Source organism: Diadema antillarum, unplaced genomic scaffold (genome assembly GCF_040938485.1).
Source record: "Diadema antillarum isolate AM-2024a unplaced genomic scaffold, OU_Dant_1.0 seq00002296_RagTag, whole genome shotgun sequence".
Classification (NCBI taxonomy): Eukaryota; Metazoa; Echinodermata; class Echinoidea; order Diadematoida; family Diadematidae; genus Diadema; species Diadema antillarum.
The window spans coordinates 1513-18129 of NW_027272918.1; the positions used below are offsets into that span (position 1 = coordinate 1513).

The 16617-nt window shown below is 39.5% G+C and overlaps 1 pseudogene; it reads left to right on the top strand.

Annotated features, from left to right (window-relative positions):
• The first annotated feature begins 3523 nt into the window (after positions 1 to 3523).
• Positions 3524 to 16617, top strand: part of LOC139714491 (ribonuclease 3-like) — a 49325-nt pseudogene continuing 36231 nt past the window's right edge.

Genomic DNA, 16617 nt, shown 5'->3' on the forward strand with positions numbered 1-16617 from the left:
GTCATGTTATGACCTGATAACCGAAACATAACAAAAATCATTCTTGAGGAATACAAAATGCTCGTATTCAAAGATTTGTAACGACATCGTGCTGCTGAAGCTGGCACATGTGAATTTAGGACTTAGATATATGCCAATATGACCTAAACTATCGTCTATGAGTATGATTCAATGAAAAGTAAAAACAACCGTTGACAACGCTGCACAACAAATGACAAGGCCCTTGTCCGGCGGTCGACCTGGTCTGTATCTAGCCCATGGCACTGCCACTGGTCTGACAGACGGGTACAGGGCAGGGTTGGGCCAGTAAAGTAGAATTTTCTAATGATTAACTATGATTTACACAACCTAGACAGAAAGATCCGTCTGTCCGGAGTCTTTTATTTTTTTGACGTTATCGCTCTCCTCCGTAGACATACAGAAGTTGGTAGTAGGGTTGGACCTACTACTCGTCGACCACCTAATGTTTATTTGCTTGATAAGAATATTTAACACTGAAATTCACGTAAAAAAACTTGACCTACGTGATTGAGAAAATCCAGCTCTATCAAATGCCGTTGTTCCCTTTTCGATTCGGAGTTTCAGTGCAAAAGTATCGCCGATCGACGAACTTGCGTGGCCTCGTCTCAGCTCCCCGCGGTAAATCGCGTCCGTAATATTAGGATCGACCGCTGTTTTTGCATTGACAATGCACGCAAACCGAGTTGTATTGAACACCATGTTGTACGAAGCTTTTTAGAAGCCTTTTAGAAACTTCCATAGACATTACATTGTGCTGTCATTACGATTCGGTGAAAATATTCATTCGAAATGTTGTCCTTGATTAAAACTATCAATGAACAGTGAATTATCGCGTTTTCCCACACCATCCTCATCTAGCATTCAAAGCCAATCCATTTTTATGTGCTTTGTGCGCAGAGAGGTGTGTACTAAGTGTTCAGTGCGCGAATTATACGCGGTCGGTTTAAATAAGAAGGTGGTCGATATGTAGTAGGGCTACCATATACGTTGCTGTGGGGAAGCTCTTAACCACTGCACTGCACTGGCACTGTCTCTAGCTATGGAGAATTGGGTGAGGTATGCGTACGGTACCTCACTCTTCTCGATTGAGTCTAATTCACAGCCCTAGGTCGGCAAATTTAAGCTTGTAGGTCTTATTAGCAAAATCAACATTTCAAGTATGCATTCCACTTCCCAGATTAATGATATATCCAACATTTTTGTAGAATTTTCATGAAAAAAGATGCAGCTACCAGCGGGCGTAACAGCTCTTCAACATATGGATCCACGAGCCAATCACAGGCGAGGTAGATTTCTACATGTTTTTTATTAAAACACTTTCTCGCATGTGATTGGCTAACAGATTCAAAATGGCGACTTACTGCTAGCGAATGGTGATGTTGCGATATGGATACAAATTTCTGCGATATAACCTAGTTACTGTGAGTATTTCATTTGCACAATGTGAGAAAGTTACCCCAAATATTGCTGCATAATGTGTCATGTCATGTCAAGCTTGTTTGAATGTAAAAGAGCTGTCTGAAATGTGGTTTATCGTAACATTTGATGTGTGCGCGACCGCTGGCAGCGCATCCCCACAAGAGCCAGCATCATTGCCTTCGGTCTGTATAAGGAGGGGATCGTGAAGCCAGACCCAGTCTTTCCACACGTAGTGCTCCTCAACAAATTAGCATGAACGTGTCTTCTTGGACATTTTTCTAGCTAAATCATACAGATTGTGCAATTGTGCACTGGTGGTTCATGGGATATCTCTTTTGCATATATGGCGAATGAGGTACCGATAATATAGGTCCTTATAGTGCACAATTGCCCAGATGCAGACCGGCTGTGCTGTACCGCCCGGTGCTTGGGGACACCTGTTCCTAATCCTGGCGCTGGGGCACTGTAACTAGTAACGACACAGTACGTGTACGTGTTGGGGTTTGGTGCGGTTAGTTAGGGGCACGGCGTCTGCTCGGGCTAGACCAGTAGAAAAAAAAAAATGGACAAGTGTGCAGCCCTACCTAGCTCTAAATATTAACTTTTAACGTTACCTTAACATTAAAGGGATGGCTAGTAACTGATCAGTGGGAATGCTGGGGGATGATTGTTCCAATCCTTGTGGGATTCATTTAAGAGTACATTACGTATCTATTGTTGTGTGAAAATTATTTGCGTCGGAATGGTCTCATATTCAAGTAATGTGCAGTTTAATGTTTCCAGGTTAGCATGCCTGTACAGCGACGGGCGATTAAACTGCTCATTGCTTGAATATGAGACCATTCTGAAACAAATAATTTTCACACAACAATAAATATATATTGAATCCCACACTTATTGGAACAATCATTCCCCAGCATTCCCACTGATTCCCACAGATCAGTTACTACTGTAGCCATATATTATGCCAAATGGAGTAAATGGATAATGCAACCGTAGTACGCAGCCAAAAAATTCTGTCTGTCCAGAGGAGCTTTTAGATCTTTTTATTTTTTTTTTTTTTGGGGGGGGGGAAGTGGGGGACTTTTGATGGGTCCCCTCCTCCATAGACATACAATGTATGATGGGTGATTGAGGGGATTCTGTGAAGCCAGAGGAAGTCTTTTTTCGGCCGTTTTTTTTTTTTTTTTTTTTGGGGGGGGGGTTTGCTTATTGCGTTTTTATAACATCATGCTTAATATGTAAAATATGTTATAACTCTTTGCCATTTTTATAATAAAATTTTCAAATATCAACTTAAGTTTTGGGGTAAAAATGATGTCATTGAGCAGGCAGAACTACTTAACTTGAGATATATGTAGCTCTTAAAGTGACTATCGGTGTCTATTGGTCAGGCAAAATCAAAAAGTACGCAGCTTTGGGCAAAACAACGTACTCTGCTAAAGTTAATGTAGTTTTGCCTGATCGTACTCCTTCATTGAGACAGCTTGAGCGGCTGGCATGAGCAGTTGCTGGTGAGGCATAATGTCAAAAGCCTTAATTCAAAGTCGAGGATAACCATATCTGGTGTAAGTTTATCATAGACTAGATTTTTAGTCAGCTCATGGTCAGTCACTTTTCATTGTGTTGTGTAAGATCTTGCTTTATGAAACGCATGTTGGTGATCTGAGAGTATACCATGCTTGAACAGATACTATTGATAATATACTCCAAAAGACTGCAGGAGGTACAGGGGACACTGGCCAGAAGAAGTTCGCCGAGTCAGAAGTTTGCTTTTTTTTCTTTTTTTAATGAATTGGTGTGGTTTCATTCTCCTCTAGTGTATTGGCAGTTTTCATTGGCATGTACTGGATACAATGTTGAATATGTAAATGGGGGCTTATTTGATTTGGGAGTAAACCAAGAGCAGTGTTTCATGATTGATACATGAATTTGTCAATTTCTTCTATCCTTAGTTTATGCAACAAACAAAACCAAAAAAAAAAGAGAAAAAAATGTTGCCAGTTATTTATCTTTTTAATGAACAAGGTATGATGAAGAATTATTTCTTGTATTTATCGTTATAAATGCCAGAATGCACCCTCACGCACCACCAAGGCCGGGATTCCGTGGACCCTTACCTCCACGGCTTCTGAACCCTCAACAGGGACGTTATGGATTCCATCCTGGTGTTGGACCACCAGCTCCTAGATTTGGCCATCATGGCCCTGGGTCTTACCATGCTCCTGGTGTACCACAACAAGATCCACCCTTGCCTTGCCCACCTCAAGTAAATATTTGAGTGCTCTGTTATTTTCAGATTTCTTCAAACTACTTCTTGCTTTTTTCTTTTCCCCTATTTTTTTTTCTTTTTGCTGTCCTTTCTTACTGTAATTTTTGTTTATCTTCGTTTACCTCAAATGATGCCATCATTGTTGGGTTCCCAATGACTAATGAGTTGTTTTGTTTGTTTTGTTTATTTTTTAGCATGATTTAATATGTGACCCTGCACCACAAAACAAACAAAAGTCGCCAGACATGGATTTTTAGTTAAGGGCAGATTCTGAAAGAGCAGATTTTAAGCTTTAAAATGATGCATAATTCAAGTCAAATGGATTCTCTTAATCTGTTACTGGAAGAAAGTACACACTCTGGAAAGTGTGAACTGAGAACAGAGGATCTGAAGTACAGGGTCTATTAAAGTGCTTAATCTTTATTAAGCTGTGCTACCTGTGCCACGAATGGTACAAAAAACATGATGTTAACCACTGTAGCACTAACAATCAAGGGATTATCATATTAAGCTAAATTTGAGGATGGTATGTTTTCACATTCTGACCATGATAAATGTCAACTTTCAAAGCAGTAGCATCATCCTTTCAAATGTTATTAGAGTTGAAAGTGAAGAGGGGTCAAAGGATTTTCAAGAAATGAAAGGGGCCTCTAAGAAAAACCTGATCACAATACTCCCAACAAAAAAGGGGTTGTAGAAAAAACTGCTGAAAACCCACTTTCCCATTCAATTTATGATCCAAAACTCAAAAATAATGTAGAAGAAGAATAGCTCTTTTAGAAAATGTGGAAAACTCAAAATTGACTCAGTTCACCCATTTCACCTTTCTTGAGTCCTCACGTAAAACCAAGGGGTGTGACTTTTTGTTATGCCTCCGCCACGAAGTGGTGCCGGAGGCATTATTGTTTTCAGGTTGTCCGTCCGTCCGTACGTCCGTACGTCCGTCCGCTTGTCCGCTTTCGTTTACGCGATAACTTGAGTAATATTTATTGGAATTTTACCAAACTTGGTCCAAGTATGAAGTATGATGGGGTAATTATTTGATTAGATTTTGGGTGAAATCAGCTAGAGGTCAAAGGTCAAGGTCAAATCATGAAATTGTATCCGTTTACGCGATAACTCAAGACTGGATGGAGCAAATTTCACCAAACTTTGTTGGAGGATGATGTATGATGGGACAATTACTTGATTAGTTTTTCAGTGATATCGGACAGAGGTCAAAGGTCAAAGATCAAGGTCAAATCCTAAAATTTATCTGTTTACGTGATAACTCAAAACTGGATGAAGCAGCTTTCACCAAACTTGGTCCAAGGATGATGTATGATGGGACAATTAGTTGAGTAGATTTTAGTGACATTGGCAAGAGGTCAAAGGTCAAAAGGTCAAGGTCAAATGCTACAAATGTTGCAATTTCCCCCATATCTATGCAATGCCCAAAGGTATTTTCTTGAAACTTGGTGTGAACATGTACTACTGCGTAAAGATTCTCCAGAGAGAGTTTCATGTCATAAGGTCAAAGGTCAAAAGGTCAAAGGTTAGGTGAAAATGTTGCAATATCACTTTTCTCGCAAATGGTTCAATGTATCTTTGTGGAACTTGGTACACACGCATGTACTGACTGGCAGGGATTATCTAGGGAATTTAGGGGTCATGGGTCAATATTCAGGGGTCAAAGGTCAAGGTCAACTCCTCAAAATTTTACTATTTCCCTCATATACTAGCATGTTTGCATTATTAGTTTCAAGACTTAATATATGCATTACCTAATGGAGATTCTCTGGGAAACTTCCAGCCAGAAGGTCAAAGGTCAAAGGTTAAGGGTCAAAGGCCAGGTTTCAATGCCCCCCCCCCCCAAAAAAAAAATAAAAAAAAAAAATAAAAAAAATAAAAATAAAAATGAGAATAAAAATAAAAAAAATTAAAAATCTGTTTTGTACCGTCATTACACTCTTTCTTCATACCTTGGAAATTAATCAATGCATAAACTTATAAAAAGGTCTGTCAGAATTCAAGTAAAAATTCTCAATTCCCCAAATATGTGTACCTGCACTCTTAGAAAATTATAGCAAACCCAGTTCAAGACATTTCTGACAAACCTGTCATTTCAATATTTTGCCAGTTATGTGAAACTGTCATGGATCACACATTGTGAAGACATTGGGAGAATCATGCCTTATGGCGGAAGCATCAGTCGCCATAGTGACATTTCTAGTTTGTTTTGTGATGCACGGTCACATATCTAGTGTATGGGTGTTCAACAAAGAGATATTCCCTGAATCAATATACTATAGAAATGAATGTTTCCAATTTTGAAAGACAGCCAAGAAGGGAGTGGGGTTGGGGAGGGGGGGTCCCCACTTGGTCATGGAAACTGAATGATGAAACAAGATGAATTTGGTATACATATCAAGTAACTCAAGCTGAATCAACTTTTGAAATTTCATCATACGGTCACTAGTTTTAATCATTTCAATTTCTTGCTGATTCAGTTTGTGGTCTACAAATATGCTAAATTTTCTGGCCATGTGGGTTTCTCACAATATTTTTGCGAGTATTCATATTCTAAATTCTCATTATCTTTTTGCATCCATTGAATTTGTTACTGTTTGTATCATACTTTGTTTCATTATTTATTTTAAAAAAGCAAAAATTTAACAGCACTCCAAGAGCAAATCAAACTATGCTGAGAGCAACTATATTGAACATAGGCACAAATATAAATTTATCACATGAATGACATTCACTACCATAAAAAGTACACATTTGTACTTGACCTTTCCATGACATTTGACCTTCATGTGACCTTGCATTAATCTTTAATTTGCTAATAAAGTATGCATTGTACATGCAAACCAGGTTAGTCTGTAGACACATTTACTGTATAATGACCATCTCTTTCATTTCAGTCCTGAACATAGTTCTTGAGAGTTTTTAAATGGTTTTATTGATTAATATAGATTTCAGACAGATTCATGTAGACCCATTGTGTGAAGTCATAACATTTCTTTGTCAAATAATATGGTTTAATAAAAATTTCAATTTCAGAATTTTGAAAACTGGAGAGAGCAGCGACCAATCCAAGGAGATGACCAGCAATTTCACCCAAATTATCCACCAAGGCCTCCATTTCATACAGCTCCACCCCCACAACACTCCTTTACCCATCCACCTTCACTCCCAAACACTCAATTTACAGGTTTCTCTTCACAAGGATCGTTTCCACGTCAGGGTGGGGGATGTGATGTGATAAACATGCCTCCTTTGTCACCTCAGCATGGAGAGAATATCTCTAGTTTCTGTCCTCAGATGTCTGCTAGAACAGGTCTCCAGGCTCACCAACCTCAACAAAGGAGGTTTGAGCGCCACCACCAGCAGGCTCAGCCTCTCTCAGCTGGGCCCCAAATGGGTAGAACTGATGCAGGGCATTCCTACCTCTCGGCTCAGAGTACTCAAATTGAAGTGTCCCATTCTCTGTCACAACCACACCCTCATCACCAGCAGACAGATCCTGGGCTTGGAGACAGAAACAGACCAGGATCTTTTGAGAGAAGGACCATCTCACCAGAAAGGTTAGGAACATATGATTAGTAGGAGAAACCACATTAATTAGTGATATCACAGGGAGGCGTGGAAGGGTTCAGTGAGTCAAGTTTGGCTCTCGATGAGAATGGGAAGAATTTTTCACTTCACACATGGAGTCTCCCATATCCCGCCAATTCTCTTATTCGTGTGAGCACCAGTCCCGGCATGTCCAGATAGGAGAGGTCGGACTGTAGTTGAAACAAAAATTCTTGTCTGAGATTATTATATTCCAAACAGGTTTTGAACCCTGGTCCTCCTGCTTAAAGACACAGAGCCTCATCCACTTTACTGCAATGTTTCTGTGAAAAACCATGTAACTGTTCAGAAGCCCCTTGAATGCATCTGTGTCACATTTATAATGTTTAGCATGCTAACTTGTCATACAAAATTACACAAGAGATCCCTCCAGTTAAATGCATTAAAAAGTACAGTCTCATAGACTGACTTGTGACATTACAATGCACATCAAACATTCTCATTCTGATATTTTGTGAACACTTGCACTTCAAGGTTTGCATTTCTTAGTGATGGAGAAATACAATGTAGATGACAAATTGAGGAATAAAGTCTGTCATTCAATGCAGAAGTAATATTAGTTAATACTGAACAGCCATTCAGGAGGGCAGATTGACTGCCTTTTGTAGGACCATTGTGTATAATGTAATTCACCTTCAGCTATTTCAGCATTGTAATAGCTTGAGCAATAAATTACAATGTGCCCTCAAGGGCAGCCAATGTGACATGAAAATATTCTCCCTTCCAGTCAATATTACATGTAATTTAATATTGACCTGCTCACTGGCAGAATCTTGTCCTTTGCTACATTACCTTCTATCTGACACTTTAGATGGTAACAACTGGCAATAATGCAACACAGTCAGCATCTTTCCCATATTATTTTATGTGGTAATGCATGTTTAGTAACACAGGTAATTTGTGATATTGTTATAAATCATTGCCCAACTATTGTCGTGTGTCATAAAGTGAAATGATATGCCTTGTATTGTGTTTGATGTGGTGTGCTAGAAAACACATTTGTGTACTTCATTATTTTAAAATGACTAGGCACTATTTGTAAGGTGCAACTGATCGCAAGTGGACAAGGAGCAAACAAATTTCCATATTTTTATTTCTAATAGCAGATGAACAAGTAGATATCTGATTTGACTTTTGTTTTTTCAAACAGGGATGAGAGACTGAGAAGCCGGCAAGAGGAAACATGCAGAGATAGAGGCAGAGATAATGATAGATTCTTGGATGGAGCTAGTGATACACCCAGAGACCATGAAAGACACAGACAACATAGAAGTGATAGAGGCAGAGACAGAGACAGTGATAGACACAGAAGCAGGGAGAGAGATAGAGATAGAGACCGAGTGAAAGAAACGTCAGGTAGACGTCGAGACTCAGAGTCAAGAGGACAAGACAGAGAATTCAGAGAAAGAGGAAATGCAAGCAATCCTAGGAGAGAACATGAAGCACTTTCACACAGGGAAGGTCGGAGATCAAGATCACCATCAGGGTAAGAAATAAATATGTATGCTTACTTACAGTAAGCACAAATCAAGACTCCTGTAAGTTTATTATACTCGTGCTCTCTAATTGAAATTTCATGCACATTAATTGATTTGTGTGGCAGGTTACAGAGGCACTATTAAACACTTTGATAGGGTACATTACTGAAGGTAGTAAATAACTTTAGTCACAGCTGGCACTATGTCATCTACAGTACTGATATATCTTCCCTCAGAGACAAACATGAGAAATCAGCCAGAAGCAGGAGTCCTCATAGAAGACAAGATGACCACAGGATATCTGACCACAGTCGTTACCGTAGACACAGAAGATCTCGTAGTCCATCAAGATGTGACAGACGTCGAGAGAGATCTCCAAGTGTGAGGGAATCCTTTGTAAGAAGAGAAGAAAAGAGGCATAGTGGGTGAGTACATGTCTTTTTGTGACCAGTGTAAAGTAATGTAAGATACCAAGGTATGTGATGAGAAATGGTCTTGTGTGGTAGACCTGTGAATTAAGATCAAGATTGTATCCGTCAAGGATGCTAACAAATTCAGGGGACCATTCAAAGACTCTTGATTATTATCAAGATTTGAAGAGTAAATGAATGATTCACTTAACAAATATGGGGGGAGCTAACAAATCATACACAGCCAGAAGTTATATTTCAAATGCTGCAGACAATCACACTTGCATAAAGTACAATGTGATGCATGTATATTTTCCTGTGTTTGAAAAATTGCATGATTGTGTAAATGAAAGGTTTGGGATAACAGCATGCATGTGTAGTCCTTGAAAGGATTGTTGTTTAACAACAGAAGACCATAGAAAGAGAAGAGGGAAGGAGGGAAGCGACATAGGGAGAAATGGTGGAGCAGCTGCCTGACAGGGGAATCCTCATCTCTATCAGTTCAACCTTAACTCACCCACCCCACCCCCAACCCACTTACAGCCATACACATGCTTGTTCCAGATTCTTAGAGACACCCCCTTCATGGATGGAAATGAGTTCAGATTTTGACTCCCATTGATTACAAACTTTTGGAAGGAACACCATCAAAATTACCTGATATTGCAGACTATTGGAAGGGAAGCTAGGAAAGCAGCATTAGTGACGAACATGCAGCACATGACTGATGGGGCAAAATGTCCTGCGTAAAGTGTACAAGCTCGGCATGCTTTACAGCAAAGCATGCACAGTATTATAAGTACATTTGGAGTAATCGGTAGAAACGCCAAGAAGCTGCACACTACCCCTAATTGGAAATTTTCAGGCATGTGAAACAACCCTATTCAAGACCTTATTTCTTTCAAAAAAGATTTGAAACAAACTCCAGCTCACTACTGCCCTTTGACTGTCACTGTGTACCTTCCTTACACCATCCCTACACAAACTTGTATGTTGCTGTCCTCCTTCTCTCTTCTCTTTCTAGAATCTCTTTTTGCCAAAGAGCTGCCAATAAGGACTCCATGCACATGGTGCTATTGCAAATCTCTCTTCCTCATATGTCATTCTGTTAAAGAATTTATAATGAATTGTGACTGTGTTGTTCCTCATTCCTGTTTCAAACATCAAATATTCTTCATGTGAAGGCCACCACCAGACCCAAGCAAGCCCTCGCAGCGCTGGAATGACCTGGAGCGCAAGATGAAGGAAGAAGCAGAGCAGCTGCCCGACCGGGAATCTTCCCTGGAGCCTATGGATGACTCTGATCAGGAAGGAATGGATGCAGATAATGCACCCTGGATTCAGTGCTCTCCTAGAGAGAATTTCTACTCCACAGCTCCAGCTGATCAAGTGGTGAGACGATTTAATTTCCTGACTTAATCGTCATTTTCTCCATCTTAAAGTGAAAACATAAAAAAATTTCTTCAGTGAAATACATTTTATCACAAAAGATTTTTACACACGAGAAGGCAATCCTGTCATGTTTACATTTTGGGGCTTGCCAAACTCTAATACTGCATAAGCTGTCATTTTCACAAGGGTTTAATTTTTGCGAATTTTGCAGTTGGATCACAAATATAACAACTTGCTAACATGTCTTCATGCACTTTGCCAATAGCGCATTAACGTAAGCGTCAGCGTCGATTCACAAAAAACAACATCTCGCGAAAATGTCTATGACTTCGTCATTCACGAAAATAACAGCGTATACAGTATATTTTATTTCTATAGCAAAGCAAATGCATGCACAAACATGTGATACAAACACAAAAGGCTGACATAAACCTGTTATGAGATGAAGTATCTGTAATAAATTCATTTCAAGTGTAAAATTATCATGAATGTGTATACATACAGACTAAAATTTCCTCCAAATTCACCTTGAAATTTCAATTGATTTGTGTGATATGTTGTGTATGAAATACTTTGTGCCTTTAAATTGTAAAGTATGATTCCACACCATGTTCAAGTTGGCTGTAAGATATAAAGGTATGTCAAACAAGTCAAACATATTTTCTTGCAGCTACATTGTATGATGTTATTGGCAACCATGTCTGCAATTAAATAAAGTGATGATGTCATGACCTCACCAGTCTCAATAAAGTGCACACACATCTTCCCAAAGTTCCCTTTTTGACCGAGAGCCCAATACAAAAATGGCATCCTTTTCAGCAAAGTTTTGCTGTATTGCAATAACCTCGCTATGATTAATTAGAAAGAGTTGTAGTTGCCGAATTATCAGTCCACAACATACTAGTAGTAGTGCCCAGAGAGTTGTGAGTTGAAAATGTTATCCTCATAGCTAATTCGCAATATATGTGGTTGTGACCAATATCACTCCGATGAAAACATGCACATCTTAGACCCCACTGATTTGTGTGTGTGTGTGTGTGTGTGTGTGTGTGTGTGTGTGATTTTGATAAACTTCTACCATCTGCAATTTTGTGTAAAATTTTAGCAAATAGATGTGACTATTACTACATTCTGTGCTGTTTTCAGAATGGAAGCACTGTTTGTGCAGCCAGCAAACTGAAAGACTTGCTCAAACGGTTTCGGCAGGACATCGTTGAGAGGGGGCCCAAGGTACGGTCTGCCCAGCCACAGCCAGAGACGAAGAAGCCAGAACTTCACTGGCATGTCCACTCACGTGAGTTACATGTATCCAGATAGATAGTATAAATTTGTTCTTTCTTTTCATCTGGTGTGTGCATGTAATTCAGTGTCAAACTTAACATACATCAGACTAAAGTATCATGAGAATCATAAAATTGGCAAATGATACCTTTAGCAAAATCTGAGAACGTACTAGATGTGAATCTAGCAGGACTATTACCGTGTAGAGAATAAAGAAAGAAATGTGAGCCTTCTTGGGGCAAATTATTTGTTTTGTAGGGCGCCATTTTTCTCTCTCCTTTTTTCTTTCAAATAACAACAAGCCTTCATTCTGTGCATCTGTCTGAGTGCTTTCATTGCAGCATATTGCCTTTTTAGTGACATCACAAGTGAACTACATATGTTCACAGCAACCTATGCTTACGTGAATTGGTGCTAAGGTAGTATCATATCCGTGTTAACCTGTTCCTTCCGCAATTCTCTGAGTGCCTTTAATGCCCCTTAATTAGATTCTTTTTGCCCCGTCAACAGAGAACGGACAGGTTGGTAATCCACCATCCAAATTAAGGATCTTGACTCAGTATTGTCTCCTCGTTCCTGCACTTTGTTGGTTTCCACTTCATAGCTCAGCTGGAGAATGCTGTCTTCCATTTCTTTTAAGCAATACATTTGGGTCAAGCTACACTGCACAAACTGTAGGAAGCCAGGGGCATGCCAGCTGGCCTTAAAGAGCACACAGCTGGTTGGCAGAGATCTTAGGCCATTTGTGACGTCATCAAAATCAGGCCAATATCCTTAGTGAAAGTAGATCATTTGACGACTCATATTTTTGCCAAATCTTAAACATGATATCTCGCTTAGGATCGTTATTACATGTAGTAGACAAAAGTGGGAATATCTTCATGAGGTGCAAAATTTCCTGTGTAAACATACCAAACTTGACAAAGATGAAAAATTATTTAGGTTCCAGCTGAACTCTTTTATGTGCCATGTTCACATGCCCGACTCAGTCGATGGCGTGCAAAGTTCACATATTCCACTCAAATGCTTAAACCTGCACTAACCAATTGATAAATCACCAGCTGCCACGATGCAATGAAAGCATTTCTCTGATTCCATACCTGTCACATGTAGCCTGCATTTTATGTTGTGATGGACTGTCAAGCTGTGTTCCCTGCTGGATTTGTGAATAAATTCTAAGTTTCTGTCTCTGTTTTGTGAGCAAAAGTCATGTCTCTATGATAATGTAGCTACTAGTCATTTAGAAGAAAAACTATCATAGATTTTCTATACAATTTGCATAAAAGCAAAGCATGGCATATTCTCTCCAACTTTGCTTATTACATGTTGAAGGTATCAAAAATCTAGAAAAAGTTACATAGATTTGAAAACCAGTCTATGTTTTCCCACAGCGTGATTGCATTTCTGTCTCAGAATAATGTAACACATAGGGTTTACATCATGGCGCATAAAGCATTAAAGCTGTCCAAAGGGGCTTGTTTCAAAATTTACATATACAACGTATGTTTCCCTGCAGTAATGTGTAATAAGATGTGCTATGTAGTATTCCTGAAAGGGTGTCATAGTTGTTGATGCTATGGTGGTTTGCTATGTTTGTAATGTTGGACTGGTCAAATCATTTAACCTGCTGCAGATCACCACTCAGACAGTGAAAGCAGTGAGAGTGACTCTGAGTCTGAGGTGTCATCTGGAGAGGAGGACAAGGAGTTTGATTACCGCTTTGCCTGCATGAAAAACCGAGCTGATCACCCCTGGCGACTGGCAGAAAACCTTTGGTTCAATGAACCAGGAGAGGTCAGTCATGTCATGCCATTGCACTTGTGTGTAGTGGATGGTCCTAAGTCAAGTTTGTTGGACCTAGCAAACCACTCTCCACTGAAAGAATGTGCTCCTCTAGAAAGACCTTGTACCTCAAGTAGTTGCACTGTATGAATTTATATAGCACTGGAATATTTAAACAGCCAATAACCTCAGTCTATTTGTGGAGCTCTACAAAGGTATATCACCACAGTCAAGTTTATGATGTGACATCTTGCAGGTAAAATTGGACCTGCATATTTTAAGCGGACTGCAATCAGAAGGAAATTAAAGAAATTCCCATATTTCTTGATAAAAAGAAAGGAAAAGAAAAAGAAAACTTTGTTAAGTCTCTGTTGATGTACAGGCAAATGTGCAAATGGCAAATGTGTGACTGTGCTAACTGTAACGTCTTTATCCCCCACCAAGAAATAGGTAAATAAATAAATGAATGAATAAACAAGATTATGTTACACTGAAAGCCTGTACTATATTCTTTTTAAATGCATGTTTTATATTGACTTTACAGGTACTGATACATGAAAGAGGGTGTTAATACTTCCATATTAACCATGCAAGAATAATCTTTCGAGAGCAAACTACTATTTTTTCGAGCCCACCATAGGTGAAGGGAGACTAAGGAATCGCCTGTGGCTTCTGTCCGTCCGTCGTCCATCTGTAACGCTACAAAAACTTGAATAACTCTCTACTGAGGACTTCAATTTAAATCAAACTTGGAGGGAAGAGTGGTTATACAAAGTTACACATTTTACCAATCATGAAGGTCATCTCAAGGTCAAAGGTTGCATCAGGCAGGGGTCAATGAACTTTAGGGCCCAATGTTAAGTTTTTATGGCACGTTTCAATTATGGCTCATAACTTTTGATGTTAATGTCCGTTTGTGACCAAACTTGGATGGTAGATGTCCCTTGGGGAGTTGAAGATCACCACAAGGTCAAAGGTCACATACAGGGGTCAACAAACTTTTAGGCCCCAATGTTAAAGACACATGGTCCCGGTGGTTTAGTCAAATCCGTACGCGGGCGCACAGCGCAAGTTTCCTATATCGACTCCTCTTTAGCGCTTACGCTGTGACCCATTTCCCCGAGTCCAAAGAAGTCCGATCCACTGTAGTCAGTGGTCCGATCACATTTCTGCTCCTGATTCGGCTGGGGGGGATGACAGCTTTAGCGAACTTCTTTTGTGATGTCATAATAAAGAAGCACATATGCACGCACCCTGGCTAGTACTACAGACTGGGTGATGGGCAGAAAAGGCAACAAAGGCAGTGTTACTTTGCAACACCTACGCACTTACTCTTGATGACAGCTCAACTTTGGCAATCTGCCTATCAATGTTAACGGTGATCGGAAGTATCATCAACAGCGCCCTCTACACTACTGGGACTATGCGCTTTTAAGTTTTTAAGGTGCGTTTTGATTATGGCTCATAACTTGTGATCCATATGTCCGTTTGTGACCAAACTTGGATGGTGGATGTCCCTTTTGGAGTTGAAGGTCATCACAAGATCAAAGGTCACAGACAGGGGTCAACAAACTTTTAGGGCCCAGTGTTAAATTTTTGTGGTGCGTTTCAATTATGGCTCATAACTTTTTATGTTTATGTCCGTTTGTGACCAAACTTGGATGGTAGATGTCCCTTGGGGAGCTGAAGTCCATCACAAGGTCAAAGGTCACAGACAGGGGTCAACAAACTTTAAGGGTCCAATGTTACGTTTTTACGGAGCATTTAGATTATGGCTCATAACTTTTGATCCATTTGTCCGTTTGTGACCAAACTTGGCTGGTTCCCTTGGGGAGTTGAAGGTCACTTCAAGGTCAAAGGTTATAGGCGGGGTCAATAAACTTCCGGGAGTTAGAAAAACAATATCTTCTACGCGAAAGGGCGAGACACATTTTGGCACTTGCCTTGTTTTGTTTGTTTATCTCTTAAATACGAACCCATGAGAATGAAATAATGTTGACAGTTTCTGGGGTACTTAATGTTTGCAAGTTTTTCATTCATGCCGTTTGACTAAAGAGTCATGGACAAGTGGTTTACTCTTGTTTCTATAGATGAATGACGGTCCCCTGTGTAAGTGCAGTTTGAAGCAGCAGAAGACAGGGATTACCCACAACATTTACCCAGGGGAGGGGCCAATACTTTGCTGTGACCCACACTCTAACAATGCCTCTCGGCTCCACCACTATCGAGTCACTGTCTCTCCAACAGCAAACTTCTTGGTAAGATTCTCTAGGAACATGTTACACTAGTTTGCAGTTAAGTTTATTCCCCCCCCCCATAAAGACTATGAGCAGCTCTGATGATTATTATTTTGTTACGTAAACTAAGAAATATCATGTTAAAAAGATGAAGATCCTGTAAAGTTTATAGGCAACATCACTCCTGTCCTCAAATTCATAGGAAAAAACAATGCCTCTTAGAACTTTTTAGATTTTTCTTGTATTAGGGAGACATTTGAGAACCCCCCTCCCCGACATTCAGGTGATGTAAAATTATGAAATAAAATGCATTATTTTATTAAATTTATTATATTATTCAATTACCGGTAATTATGTATTTTGTACCACATGCAGCATTCCTGTATATCTTTGTAGAATGTATCTTATTTGCTTTTTAGTCTGCATTTTCAGAGGCAGAAGTATTTCCTGCTACACGTACATACCTTGTACTTGTAAGGTATAAAGTATAACAAATGAACATTATTACATGTAGCAGCATAAACTAGGACATCCATAAAACACATGTATGATAATGTGGCAATCTCAAATAAAACAGTTGAGAAATGCAGGCCACCATCATCTCTTGCTTGATATTGATGGTAACCTCTGAAAACAAATTACATTACACAGTGCATATATTATAGGCACTTACTTGTTACACACAAAAAGGACAACAGAGATGAAAT